This window comes from Rattus rattus, chromosome 6 (genome assembly GCF_011064425.1).
Source record: "Rattus rattus isolate New Zealand chromosome 6, Rrattus_CSIRO_v1, whole genome shotgun sequence".
In the NCBI taxonomy this organism is placed as follows: Eukaryota; Metazoa; Chordata; class Mammalia; order Rodentia; family Muridae; genus Rattus; species Rattus rattus.
The window spans coordinates 40,789,441-40,802,892 of NC_046159.1; the positions used below are offsets into that span (position 1 = coordinate 40,789,441).

Consider the following 13,452-nt stretch of genomic DNA (forward strand, 5'->3'; position numbering starts at 1 on the left):
AATTTGAAGATTCAAGCAATTGGTTACCAACCAAAAACTCCTGTCTCTACCTGTAAAACTAAGTTTTCCCAAAATTAATTCAAGATATTCCACAGCCATAATCTTTAGCATAGATGAAATAAGAAGTGAAATTAGGTGACTCCAAATGTTAATGAATATGAAATTAAAGGGACTTCTCCAATTAGTATGGTTATTTCCTATATTGGAAGATAATGCAAAATGTAACTGGTAAAAATGTGTGTGTGTGTGTGTGTGTGTGTGTGTGTGTATGTCTTTGTGTGGTGAATGAATGTATGCGGCATATATGAATTGTGTTCTATTGTGAGGGCTATTATATTGTGTGTTTGCATTTGTTGTATGTATATGTGGTATATATGTGCATGAGCATATATATTTATATTTATATATTCATATTTTAAATTTGTAGAAGTAGGGTGGTGTGTTGTATATGGTTCATGAGTGTGTGGGTGCATGTGTGTATAGAATATGTTTTTGTGATATATGTATATGTTTGGTCCATGTATGTCCACGAGTATATATGTATATGGCATTTGCACCTTTGTGTATATGTGTGATATAATGTGTGCGTGTGTGTGTGTGCGTGTGCGTGTGTGCACGCGCGCGCGTGTGTGTGTGTGTGTGTGTGTGTGTGTGTGTTACATATCTCTCATTCATGTACATTTTCATTTCCATGCAAAGGCCAGAACAAGATTTCAACTGTCTTGCTCTATTACAACATCAAACTAGTGTTTTGAACTATGGTTACTATTGAACCACTAGCTCATCATTCTATCTAGGCTGGTAGTTGAGAGAACTTCCAGGATTCACATGTCTCCACCTTACCTCTCATTCTGGGATTACAGACATGTGCTGTCATTTCTGGCCTTTTAGGTACTTTGAATCCAAATTTATGTTCATTTTCACTACTATAATGTAAGTGTTTTGTGGACTGAATCATGATTTTTGCCCCTTAAGGGAGCTGTTTTCATCTTACTAGTTAATTTTGCAAGTGTGTACATGCTGGTGTGTGTGTGCACGTGCACCAATGCATATATAATTTTTGATACACACATATAATACTAATATTGATAGTTTGTTCTCGAAAACTTTTTCTAAAACTCTAGTTTTTAAATAACATCCCAAGTCCTAATTATTTCCTGACCACTAACTTTGTATATGGCAGTCACACAGACAGACAGATGAGGAGGGAGAGAAAGAAGAAAGGAGGGAGGGAAGGAAGAAGGAAGAAAGGAAGAAACAAAGGAAGTAAGAGAATATCATAAAAATTTAGATGCAATATCTGAGAGTACAAATATCAACTCTTCTCCAGATTGAGAGTATAATTTATAAGCAAAACAAGATAAAAATTGCTTAGTCTAATAATATTTTAGTACTTTTTCATAAAATTAAATACCCATAGTTAACATAGGAAATAATTATGAAATAATTACTCAAGTAAAATTATGAAAATTAAATTAAAGAACTCAAATGTATCTGTGAGAAATAATCCATCTTAATACTCAGTAAAGAGTAAAATATTCAAGTGTAACTATCTTACATCTCATTTTTAATAGCAAAATTAAAATTCATCAGATTGCCCACACAAATATATGGTTTGTGTTTGCTTACTTTTTTGTTTACTTGCTTGCTTGTTTAATTAAGTAGGATCGCATGTAACCCTGACTGGACTCAAACTTAATATGTAAGTGACCTTGAAGCTCTGAGTCTCCTGCCCATAGCTTCCCATATATGATGCATAGTATCAATACAAATTGTAAAAGACAGTTTACAAATCTCCATTATCTACAGAGATGACTCTATCTGTACTCAGTGGATGTACATTTTTCAGAAGACAAGTTTATGAGGTTGATAGCAAAAGTCTCCATGATTTGCCAATGAAAACATGCCAATTTCTGAATGAGAAGAGGTTGTTGTATACACACTACATAAATACCCGAAGAAAAGTTTCCTTTATAAAAGGAAATTGATTAGTAAGGTCATTCTAAGAATTGGGATCACACATGATTAAGCGATCTGTAGTTTTCTATTTTGCTTGCTATGTCTACAATGAGCTTTATTACTTTTATAATCAGAAAAATTGTAATATTCATTTTGGAAAATGTTAAAGCTAAATCAAGAAGGTACTCATTAAAAATTATCATAAGATTTTAATATTTTAATAACACTTTTCATGATTAAATTCTCTGATGATTACAAATTTAGAACCACACTGTTTTGCAGTCTAACTGGCTTCTTCTACTTAAGATGCTATGATCACGTCCCCATATTTCCAAATATTTTTCTTAAAAGCTAGACACCAGTAACATTTTAATACTCGCTGTATCATGTCTTGATTCTTCTTGACTTATATTTCTGATATAGAAAGTAATAAAATGATGTATTTATGGATTGCAGAAATATATTTGCTGAATAATTCTATATGCAATTGTTATACAGGATGCTTCAGGCATAGATAGTGGCTGACTCTTATATTGAAAATCAAGTAGTCTATACTCCACACTTCATGACACCAATGATAATTTTGCTGTAAAATAACGGTGTAGCAAACCCAGAAGAAAGGATATACACAGAGCAAGCCAAAAATCCAAATTGTTCATCCTATAGAATTGTACTGTTGTGCTCTTCAACAGCCTAACAAATACTTCTCTGAGTGAGTTGGTGATGTAAATAGAGAAGGGCCAATAAGGCACTTACTAAGAACCTGAGACCCTGCATTCAAGTCACTGGACTTAGACAGTGGAAAAAAGAGAATTAATTCCCTCAAAATGTTATGAGATATATATATATATATATATATATATATATATATATGTGTGTGTGTGTGTGTGTGTGTGTGTGTGTGTGTGTGTGTGTGTGTGTCTTGGCATACAGGCACACAAAATAATTAAGTAAATAAATGTAACAATTATTTCAAAAGACAATAATAGTGATTATTCTCATAGAAGTTTGCTAATATGAATAAATCTTAACTTGCTGTGTAATCTGTGATGTAAATAATTTAGAAACCCTAGTCAGGTAATGAAATTGAAGCGAATGTGTTGTAATAGATCTCTACTTCAGGGTCAGGATGTGAAATCATGGTATCATGTTCAAAATAATAAGTACAGTCACAAAATATGCGGTCTATTCAAGAATATATTCAGCATGCAAATTATGATTACAGCCCAGGTGTGAACAGCATGACTGCTGGTGATGGGATGATGTCACTAGCGACATTATCTAGGGAAATGGTGTCACTCTGCCTTTAATTCAAAGTGCAGAAGAAACCACCCCACTCACCCTTGTTTCTGATGACAGAAAAATCCCGTAGAAACCAGCACAAAACAGGTTACAAAAATTATATACATTGTTTTATGAATTGTATTCTCTCTGGTATAATGTCATCAAAACTTAAGGCATGCCTAAGTTCACAAGAACCTCTGTAAGTAACTCAGAGTCCTAGAAAGCAAAAACATAAAATAGTTCAACTTTGAACATAGTTCTTTAGCCAGGAACAATGGTCACTTGCAACCATATGTGGGTTCTTTGCATAGGTCAAAGGCTGATGAGTTGTGTGTTAAATACTTCACTCAAAGCTGAACACTGAGATCTGAACTATGCGAAATGTGCAGATCAAATGGAGCTAAGCCAAATTCTCTTCTTCTCCTATGGGCTCTCAAGAGTGCAATCGTCCTCTAGTCTCATTTTTTGACAAACTATCCTTCATCCTTCCTCCAGCAAATCACATGGTTCCTCATACAAAATGATGACAGTAAACATACCCCTTCCTCCTTATGATCATAACTAAATACAGATCCTCAGATGCTGTATAGACTAAACTTGTGTCCTATAACCCTCTCTGGAAAATCCCCTGCAAATTATCTGTGAATATGGAAGGATTCCAATGTATCACAATATGAGCTTCTGACCTGTTTCTACACTTATAGCCCAATAACATATTTATAGTTGAGTTTACATATGATCTATATACTTCTTCCTTTCTCTGTGTCCATGTTTGGATCTCTGAGACAAATAAATGACCCCAGTTCAATACACTATTAAAACTATTTTCCTTTTAAATATCAGTCAACAACAATGTTTCATTTTCACTTTTTAAAATAATGGAATGAACCTTATAATCTATTAAAGAATAATTTGAATATAACCTGTTATACCATAGGTACAATTGTCTTCACTGAATGGCTGCATTGAAAGAAAGCAGAATTCTTTGGAACACTTCATTTTTATCATGATATCCCTAGGCATGTTTGTCTGATTTCTTAAGGCAACTCCAAGAGTTGATGCCAGAAACCTGAAGTATTTACAGACACCTACACACTGATCTTCGATGATCTTTGTAGCGATGAACTCAAACAGTGCCACTTCCTGTCTCTCGCTCTGAGTCAGCCAAGCTAATCAGTACTCAGTGCTCAGCTTAGACTGGGCCGGTGAACAAAGAGCCATTTAGAGATGCTGAAATGTGTACTGTGTACTTGCCAAGCTGAGGAGATTCATCCAGGAGAACATATCTTATTTCAAGAATATAAATGAATTAATCAGTAAGCTTGCTACCCCTTGCCAGAAACATCCCTGATTAAATTTAATGTAGTGAATTTGTGCAATCACCAGCAACCTAACCACTGATTAAACAAAGGCCTCAGAGCACTAATTCTTCTAATGTATGGTTATTTCTGCTCTCCTATGAAGGGCACCCTTGAAAACTTTACTGATTTGAAAGGTTCTCCATTGGGAGAACTCAACGTGGGGGCTTTTATTTTTCTGAAGGTAGTCCAGTCATTTACAGAAAGGACAAAGAATGCATCCAACATTTAGACAAATGCTTACTTGGCGGGCTTGTCACACGGCACTGTAAGATTTTGCTACCATGTAGGCCAGTAGAGAAGTCAATTAATCACAGGAGAAGTAGCCATCGAATTCCCTATCTCTTATGGTACCAAAAAGAGAAGAAACTGCAGCGAGCTACTTATTCTAAAGAGAAGGACTTGGAAGTGAACAGCCAGGACTCAGATGTTCTGACTCCCGTAACTCTAACCTTTATATGTGGTGCTATTTTGCACTGATACAAATCTCAAAGGAGATAAAGGGATTCTAGAATCTGTATTCAGGGACTGAGATTTTCTGTGTGTGGTTCATTACTGTCCTTATAGAAAAACAACTGGTAATAGATGTGAGATAGATAGATAGATAGATAGATAGATAGATAGATAGATAGATAGATAGATAGATGAAAGATTGATAGAAGAGAAAGATGATAAAAATGTATAGCTATTCAGATAAAGACACAAAGACAGACAGATAGATGTAGATAAAAATAAAGAAAAATATATAGGTGATAGATGGTGGATAATAATGACAGATGATAGATACAAAAATGACAGATAACGATAGTTAACTATTTGAACCAATCTTAGATTGCAGAAAAAAGACAAAACACAGTAATCAAAACGTAATTCATAAAATAATTCCACCAGTAGACTATGGCTATGTAGTTTAGCAGACATTCAGTACTCACTGAATTAATTCATGTAACAGGTTTAAATACTTATCAAACCATATTCTTATGATACATATATATATATATATATATATATATATATTGCTGTAACTGAGGTATATTCTCTGTACGCTAACAATATTTCCTTTGGTGATTTAACAGGTTTCCTATTTTGACTCAGATAGAAATACAAATACAGCACATAAACATATATATATATACATACATATATATATATATACATACATATATATGTGTGTGTGTGTGTATACATATATGGCACTTAAAGTATATTTTTAGTGTTAACAATGGTTCAGACATCTCTGATACTGATCCATAATAAATTTATTGATTTGATCTTTTAACTCAAAGCATGAAAACAAAGGAAAAGGACCCCCTTTCTATACTTACTATCAAAATCCACAGCTAACATTTTTTTGTCTTACAGAATGCTTTCAAATTCCTTAACATAATTCTTCTCATCATCTCCTCAACTCCAATCCAAGTGTGAAGAACATCCAGAGAAATTATTTAGAGCAATGGAATTGAAGCAGATCATTACAGAGATATCAAGCCCCCATAAGCTTACTACAGAACTGTAGATGTCAAAACTAAAAACAATACTGTGGCTTTTCTTAAGAATATAAAAAAGTCCACTCCTTTTAGACAACAGAATAATTCACTTCAGGAAGCTATGGGTATTTTTATATATCTATAGAAAAGTGTCTTTGGTTGGGGGTCATCATAACTAATTAACATGGTCTCTCAACAGCTGTGGGAACCAGCCCTGGACTTGAACATTACTAGGTCTTTAATCAGGTGATCACTGACTCATGGAGTCACCGAAGCATCTCTCATCCTGCTGAATTATTGGACATTGAGAAAATCAGGCAGAGCTGGGGGCAGCAGTCATTGTCTTCAGTTCTGTAGCCTCTAGTAGGCCAAGAAGACTTCAATGGTTCGTTTTAAACCAAAGTCAAACAAATGGTCATGGTTCTACTAAATGGGTCACAAAACAAAGCAAAACAAAGCAAAAGACATGAATGTGAGAGAAAAAAGGGTTGACAGGATTAGAAAGGTGATAAGAGGAGGGTTGTTCGTGAGAGCAATGAGAATGCAGTATGTACTTTTATAAAAGCGACATACACCAATTTCAATAAAAGTTATTTTTAAACAGTGAGAAAAATGGTATGAATTTGAAGACACAATTATATCCAAACCTTGAGTTTATGGTTTTTAATGGGCACTTCCGTATGCTTTCTTATGAAGGTCTTTAGTTATGGCTGAAATACGAATTTCCCTATATAAGCCCAGTAATTTGCCTTTAATATTCTATAACTGTAGAAAGGAATCCTATTAAGACCTGGGATGCAATTTCAATACTCTTTTCATTTCTAATGAATCTCTCTTGCTTTGATTTGTGTACATCATTTTAGAATTTCACAAGCCAGCTGTGAAATTGCTGATTTGTCTCCAGTGTGAATTTCTTTGTCAGGAAGGAAAATGCCTCTTTGAAAGAGTCCCCTTGCCACGAAGAGACCAGATATTTATGTTCCTCCTCCAAACACACACATACCAATTCAAAGGGACCTACTCATTCCTCGAGTAAAAGGCAATATCGTCTCAGGAAATGGTTTTCAGTAGCTTTTAGGCTACCCACCACTGTCAGGCTTGGCACATACACACCGGGAAAGCAGGTGAATGCTATCTTCCAGAGACAGGCAAAGTTCACTCCTCAGAAACTCTTTACATCCCTGAAAGGGAAATTCCCCTGGCTGCATCTTTGTTTTTGTGAGACAAAAAGAATCCATGCCAACAAACGCATTTGATTCCTACTTTATTTCCCTTTAAAATTCTACAACAAAGAATTGAATTTTAGTATTGTTTGTTTACATTACAAGAGCAATTAGCATTTCTTTCAGAGTTTTGAAAGTGGATTTCCTACTGGAGAAGCTATAGCATAAAACCTGTAGCCAATCAGATTAACTGATGAGCTGGCCAGTATTCACAATGCCAGTGACCTTTGCCTTCCTAGAATTCAACACGAATGCTTCTGAGAATACACCACATATTTTACTGATATTTTTTTCCTTTTCTTTTTTTCGGAGCTGGGGACTGAACCCAGAGCCTTGCACTTGCTAGGCAAGCTCTCTACCACTGAGCTAAATCCCCAACCCCTTACCGATATTTTTAAATTGGTAAACTACTCAAAAGATCAATGTTATATTTTTAGTCAATGAATCAGTTTACATAGGAGGCATCATACATTCTTCAACAGTACTCACTAAATAAAACAGTTAATATATGTGGTCTTAACACATAATGAATATTTTGTTCAGATATATGGGACCCTAAATGGTATAATAGCATATATGAAGAAAAAAGAAAACCCTTCAAAGAAACCAAATATCCATTTTGTGGAAGTAGATTCTATTTTTAGGTTGAGTAAGAAAGTTATAAGAAGAATATGAATAGAAGTTTAAGAAGGGAAATTAATGGTGGGATGTATTTTCTCATGTGGTTTTACAATGTCTGTCTCAGACTCACTTCTAACCTTGTTAACTAGTTGCATTCTACCATCCACCATGAGGAAAAGAACACCAGAGTGATCAGTAAATGACTTCCAAATGACTGAAGAAACAGTGGAGTGTATTTTATACTGTGTGGCGGGGAGAAGATATAATATGTATCCATGTAGGCATATGTGTGTGCAAATGAACATGCACACATGGGAGTCAGAGGACAATAATGGCTATATTTCTCTACCACTCCATACCTTTAAAGATTTTTTTTATTATTACATTTATTTATTGGGGGATGGTGCATGTGTATCATTATATGCTTGTAGAGCTCAGACAATAAGTTTTTCTTTCTATCAGTTGGGTCTAGGGGATTAAATTTAGGGGCCATTGTGTTTTCCCCACGGAGGCATCATGCTAGCTCATCTCCACCTTAATTTTTAGGACATGGTTTTGGAACCTGACTTGTACATAGCTCATAAATTAGCTAGGCTAGCTGACCAGTGATCTGCATATATTACTCCAAATACTAGAATTACAGGTCTGTTCTCCCATGTCTACCTTTTAAATTAATTAATTAGTTAATTAATTCATTTACTTTCTATATGGATCACAGATTCCCCTCCTCTCTTTCCTCCCAGTTCCTCTCTCTCACCTTCCCTCCCCCTTACCCCCTTTTCTCCTCAGAAAATGGGAGGACTCCCATGAATTTCAACCAGCCTTAGCATATCAAGTTGCAGTAGGACTAGGCACATCTCCAATTGTCGCCAGAGAAGGCAGCCCAGTTAAGTGACTGGGACTCATGGGCTGGCAACTTGTCAGAGACAGCCTTTGCTCTTGCTGTTAGGAGTCCCAACTTGCCCAATTGTTACAACTACAGAAGGTCTATGTCGGTCCCATGGATGCTTTCTGTTTGATGACTTAGCCAGGCCTGAAGGAGGCAGAGAGATCAAGGACACCACAAGAAAAGTTACAGAACCATAAGGGCCCAGAAGCCAAATGGCTTTTCCATGTTGTTCTTAATCACAATTCTGTTAATCATGCTGTGCAATGTAATCATTATATTGACAGCCTTGATATGTGTATGTGCGCATGTAAATATATTTATTTTTGAACTGCAGGATATATAAAATTCATCATTATTATTATTGTTGCTGCTGTTGTTAATTTTTCTTCCAGAAGATAGGATTTTTAACTGGATCCATAGCTGCAGGAAAAAAGAATACCTTTTTCAATTTTTGCAGCAAGTTGACCATTTTGCTGCTGGGGATGAGACTATAAGACCTGGCAGTCACAGGACCAAGAATGTGTTTATGGCAAAGCCTTGTTCCAGGATATTAGAAGACGCTCTAAGTGTTGTGGGGTGAATACTTCAACTTTAAAATGGAAGAAACTGTAGTCTCTGTCTTCATGGTCTTTCTCTTCTAGAGAAATATTAATTTCAGTTACTGCAGTATTAAAAACTCCTGTTATTTAATGTCGTTTTGGATGCAAGGAAGGGAAATTCAGTGCAAAGTAAGATGAATGAGGAATGTTGAATACAATTCATATCTGTCTTTCACATTCATGAACCTCAACAAACTACTCAGAGACACACATTTCTCATACTACATACAATACCACATGGCTTATAAGACAGGGTCCAGGTGGTGAAACCTACCCTTTCTTTTCAGTAGGAACGTATGATGGTTGCTTCCTTTAGTTCAGCAAGAAGAATCCGATTCTCTTACACCAAGCTGCAGACATTTCCAAGTGAGCTCTAGCTGAAATCCACCTGGGAGAAGTGCCGACAACACAATATGAATCTGAAAAAAAGAAAAGAAAAGATAGTTTTAGTTTTCGATGCAAATGAACCTGGGAAGAAAAAGAAACAATTATGTAAGAAAAAAAAAGCTGTTCCAGTTGAGGATATAGAGCAGAAGATGGAAGAAATATTTTAGATCCCTCTCTTGCGTTATATTTTGTAGTCTATGATGAGCTTCCAACACATGTAACTGATGTAGAGAAAGGCCTAGAACTAGCGTTTGCTATTCCACATTAAGGATACAGGAGAAATACACAGAGGATGACAAGGATGAAAACTCTGAATCCGGCTGTGGACCAAAAGGGCATTTTTTTCCCAGCTGGAGAAAAATCTGGTAATAAGTAGAGACAATGAGATTTGTGAGGCATGCGACAAATGGCACAGAAGATGGGAGAGGGAAAATAAAGTGAAGATGACAGCAACTTTGGGACTTATTGGACAGAAATAAAATCACTTTCAACGTGTGTCCCCCACATACTGATCCTCGGGCTGATTTATCTGATCACATCTGACAATAATACAAATGGAAGATGTCCAGCCATTCTCAAGGTACACCTTCTGTCAGAAAATTAAACAACCGACTTCTGCGTCAGAGGGAGATAGCCCACTGAACAGAGAGAGCCATGAAGCCAGCTTGTCTGGCATTATTTCCTCTGGTCTATATAAATCCTGAACTGTTTCGATGTGCATCTCCACAGCCTGGAATAGTTTGTACTCAGGCTTCTATCCCAGATGGTAAATGTAGCAAATTAAATTCAAATAAAAATTGCAGAAACTTCTTGAGCATAAGGTGCCCAGAACCTTCTCTGTGTCCATGCCATGCAACTAAGGCCTTTCACACAGATATTGTATAATGTGTCTGGGTTTTTTCTTTTTCTTTTTCCATTTTAATGTGTGTGGGCATAAGTGTGGTGGGGTATGCGTGTGTTTGAATGCTCAGATTTGTACAGGAACATGGCTATGTTCAAGTGAAGTACTGAGGTTAAAGTCAGGAATCCTTGAACACTTTTCCACCTCCTTCATTGAGGCAGACTTTCTCAGTCATAGCAAGAGCTCTCCAATATGGCTAGTTGCTTTAGTGAGCCCGTTCTGGAATTTCTGGATCACCATAAGAACTCAGTATCTTGGGGTCTGACCTCCAGTCCTCACATTTGTGCTGCAAATACTTAACCACTAAGTCCTCACCAGAACCCCATCACATGTTGTGTGTGTGTGTGTGTGTGTGTGTGTGTGTGTGTGTGTGTGTTTTAGATTTATTAGTGGCTTTTTACAGAAAACTGCTCAGTCTTGTCATTTGGATATTCTAAGCACATTATGCTCTACTATTAAGACAAAATTTGGGTTTCCTAAAGGAAAACAAACAAACAAAACCCAAAACTACATACTAGTGTACTACAGAGTCAACGTTGTTCCTCAATGTAGCAAACCCATTACAAAAATCTTAATTGTGCTGTTGTAGGCTTTGAATAGTCCATCTTCTCATTGCTGTTTGAAATGGCTCTAACCTAATCACTTACCGAAAAGCTGAATCGTTAGCACCGTGAGGGCCATGCTTTGACTTTTACAGATAATTTAGTGTATCGTTTTGTATTGTGGTAACAGTTTTCCCATTCTAAAGGTCCAAAGAGCCTAAATGGAGGATCTGAGGCTCAAGCAATGAATCATCCACAAACTAATGGTGATAGAACAGAAGAGAGCAAAGACAGCCGTGAGGCCGGCAGTAAGACAAAGTAAGGCGTGTTACAACAGTCGCATTGAATTAAGTCAGTCAGGCTGGAGATGGCTCACATGAAGAGTACTAGCTCTTCCCAGGATTTCTAGCAACCATGTAGCCGTCTGTGATGTATACTCAGGAGGAACGCTCCGACATAGTAGGAAAATGTATAGGTTCTTCCGTTGGTGCTGAGTTTGGCTTCAAACTCCTGGGTTCTAGAGATCACCTTCCTACCTTGGCTTTCCCAACTACCATGACTACAGAGGTGTACTATTTATTGTGCTTTGCTCATCATTCACAATAGTGCCCCAGAGCTTATTAGTATTAAGAGAATATCAGTGTTTATTTTGTATTTCTCCCTGAGACTCAACCATGGTAGTGACACTCTGTCACTGAGCTCTATACCCAGTGGTTTTTGTTTTACTCCCCTTTACCCCCATACTTCTTTTAGACAAGTTCTCACTTGTGTATTTTGATTGTCTATTTCCCTGACTGTCATGGTAGTTGTAATGTAGACTAAGCTAGTCTTGAACCCACAGAAATGTCTGCTCTGGAGTGCTGGAATTAGAGATGCATACTACTGCATCATCAGCCTTACTGATTTTTTAAAAAGTTTTGAATCACACAGGCAGGAGAAAGAACTGGATGTGTTTAGTGGTAGTGCTCTTGGCTAAGGTTTTGTGTTCAATCCCCATCGTCAGAAGATAGAAAACAACAGAGTGAGAACCCATCTCATCTCCAACACCCCAAAAAGGTTTATTGACACAAGGTCTCCCTATATTGTACAGGCATTCCAGGAATTGCAGCATGCAGGAAGCATACAGGTTAACCACTGCAAGGTTGAGGTCTATATAGCAAGGTCCTGTTTAAGAAACAAGCAAAACTATACTGACTATTTTAAATAGTAATTCAGCTGACTGGACATAACACTAATAGTAGTAGTAGGAGGAGTAGTAGTAGTAGTAGTAGTAGTAGTAGTAGTAGTAGTAGTAGTAGTAGTAGAAGTAGTAATGCATGTGTTTCACTCCTGGGAACTTTGGGTTTTTTACTAAGTATCTACTACAGAAGCCCGCGTATATTACTTTAACACATAATTGCTTACTTTACCATAATTTATCAAAATAAATACTGTATAAATGCTCTATGAATGATTACCCTGAATATAAAGTACAATATATCACTAAAAAGGGATAGGTACTGGTATATTGGTATATGGTATTTGAAAGGATGAAATAGAAGGATAAATTATGTAATTATATATAATTACAAAAATCAAAGAAATAATTTCAAAAATAATAGACAGCAAATCATGTAGGGAAAATTAGGAAATTTTTCTCTGACTATAAATAGAGTGCCATCATCTTCTTGGTGAACTGTAACTTCTTTTAATTTTTCATCTTATTTTGGTGAATATGCTCCAGAATGTGTCATACAGAAATGAAAACTTATGCATGTAATGCACAGCGCTACTACCAAGCAATGCTGTAGTCATGCCTACTTGTTAATCCAAAAGCAACAGGTTTATACCAAATATCCACCTGAGGGGAAGCTCTCAGTCCTTACCTGGGGCTGATTAACTCTTCGGTTTCTGTGTGGCCTTCACTTTCACTGATTGAGACACTTTCGAGAATTATTTTATGTTTCTGACTTTCTTTTTTTTTTTTTTTAACAGGATCTGACTACAAAGTTGATGTAGTTTAGGCTATATGTGTTGGATCTTGCAAACTCCAGATTTCATTATATTTTGTAATGCTCTTATCTACTCTGTTACTTGCTATATATTTAATAAATTCATTCATTTGAAATTAAATAACAACTACTATAGACTTTTTATGTTGGTTTTGAACTCACGATACTCCCACCTCCGTCAATCACTTAAGTATTGAAGTTATGGACTACA

At 36.2% G+C, this 13,452-nt stretch overlaps 1 protein-coding gene across 1 annotated transcript in view; it reads right to left on the reverse strand.

The window, feature by feature from the left end:
- Cntn4 (contactin 4) overlaps positions 1–13,452 on the reverse strand; it is a 952,979-nt gene that overhangs the window by 787,610 nt on the left and 151,917 nt on the right. Inside the window, exon 2 of the mRNA XM_032906003.1 lies at positions 9,695–9,839. The gene's annotated coding sequence lies outside the window, so the exon portion shown is untranslated. The remainder of the gene's footprint in view (positions 1–9,694; positions 9,840–13,452) is intronic.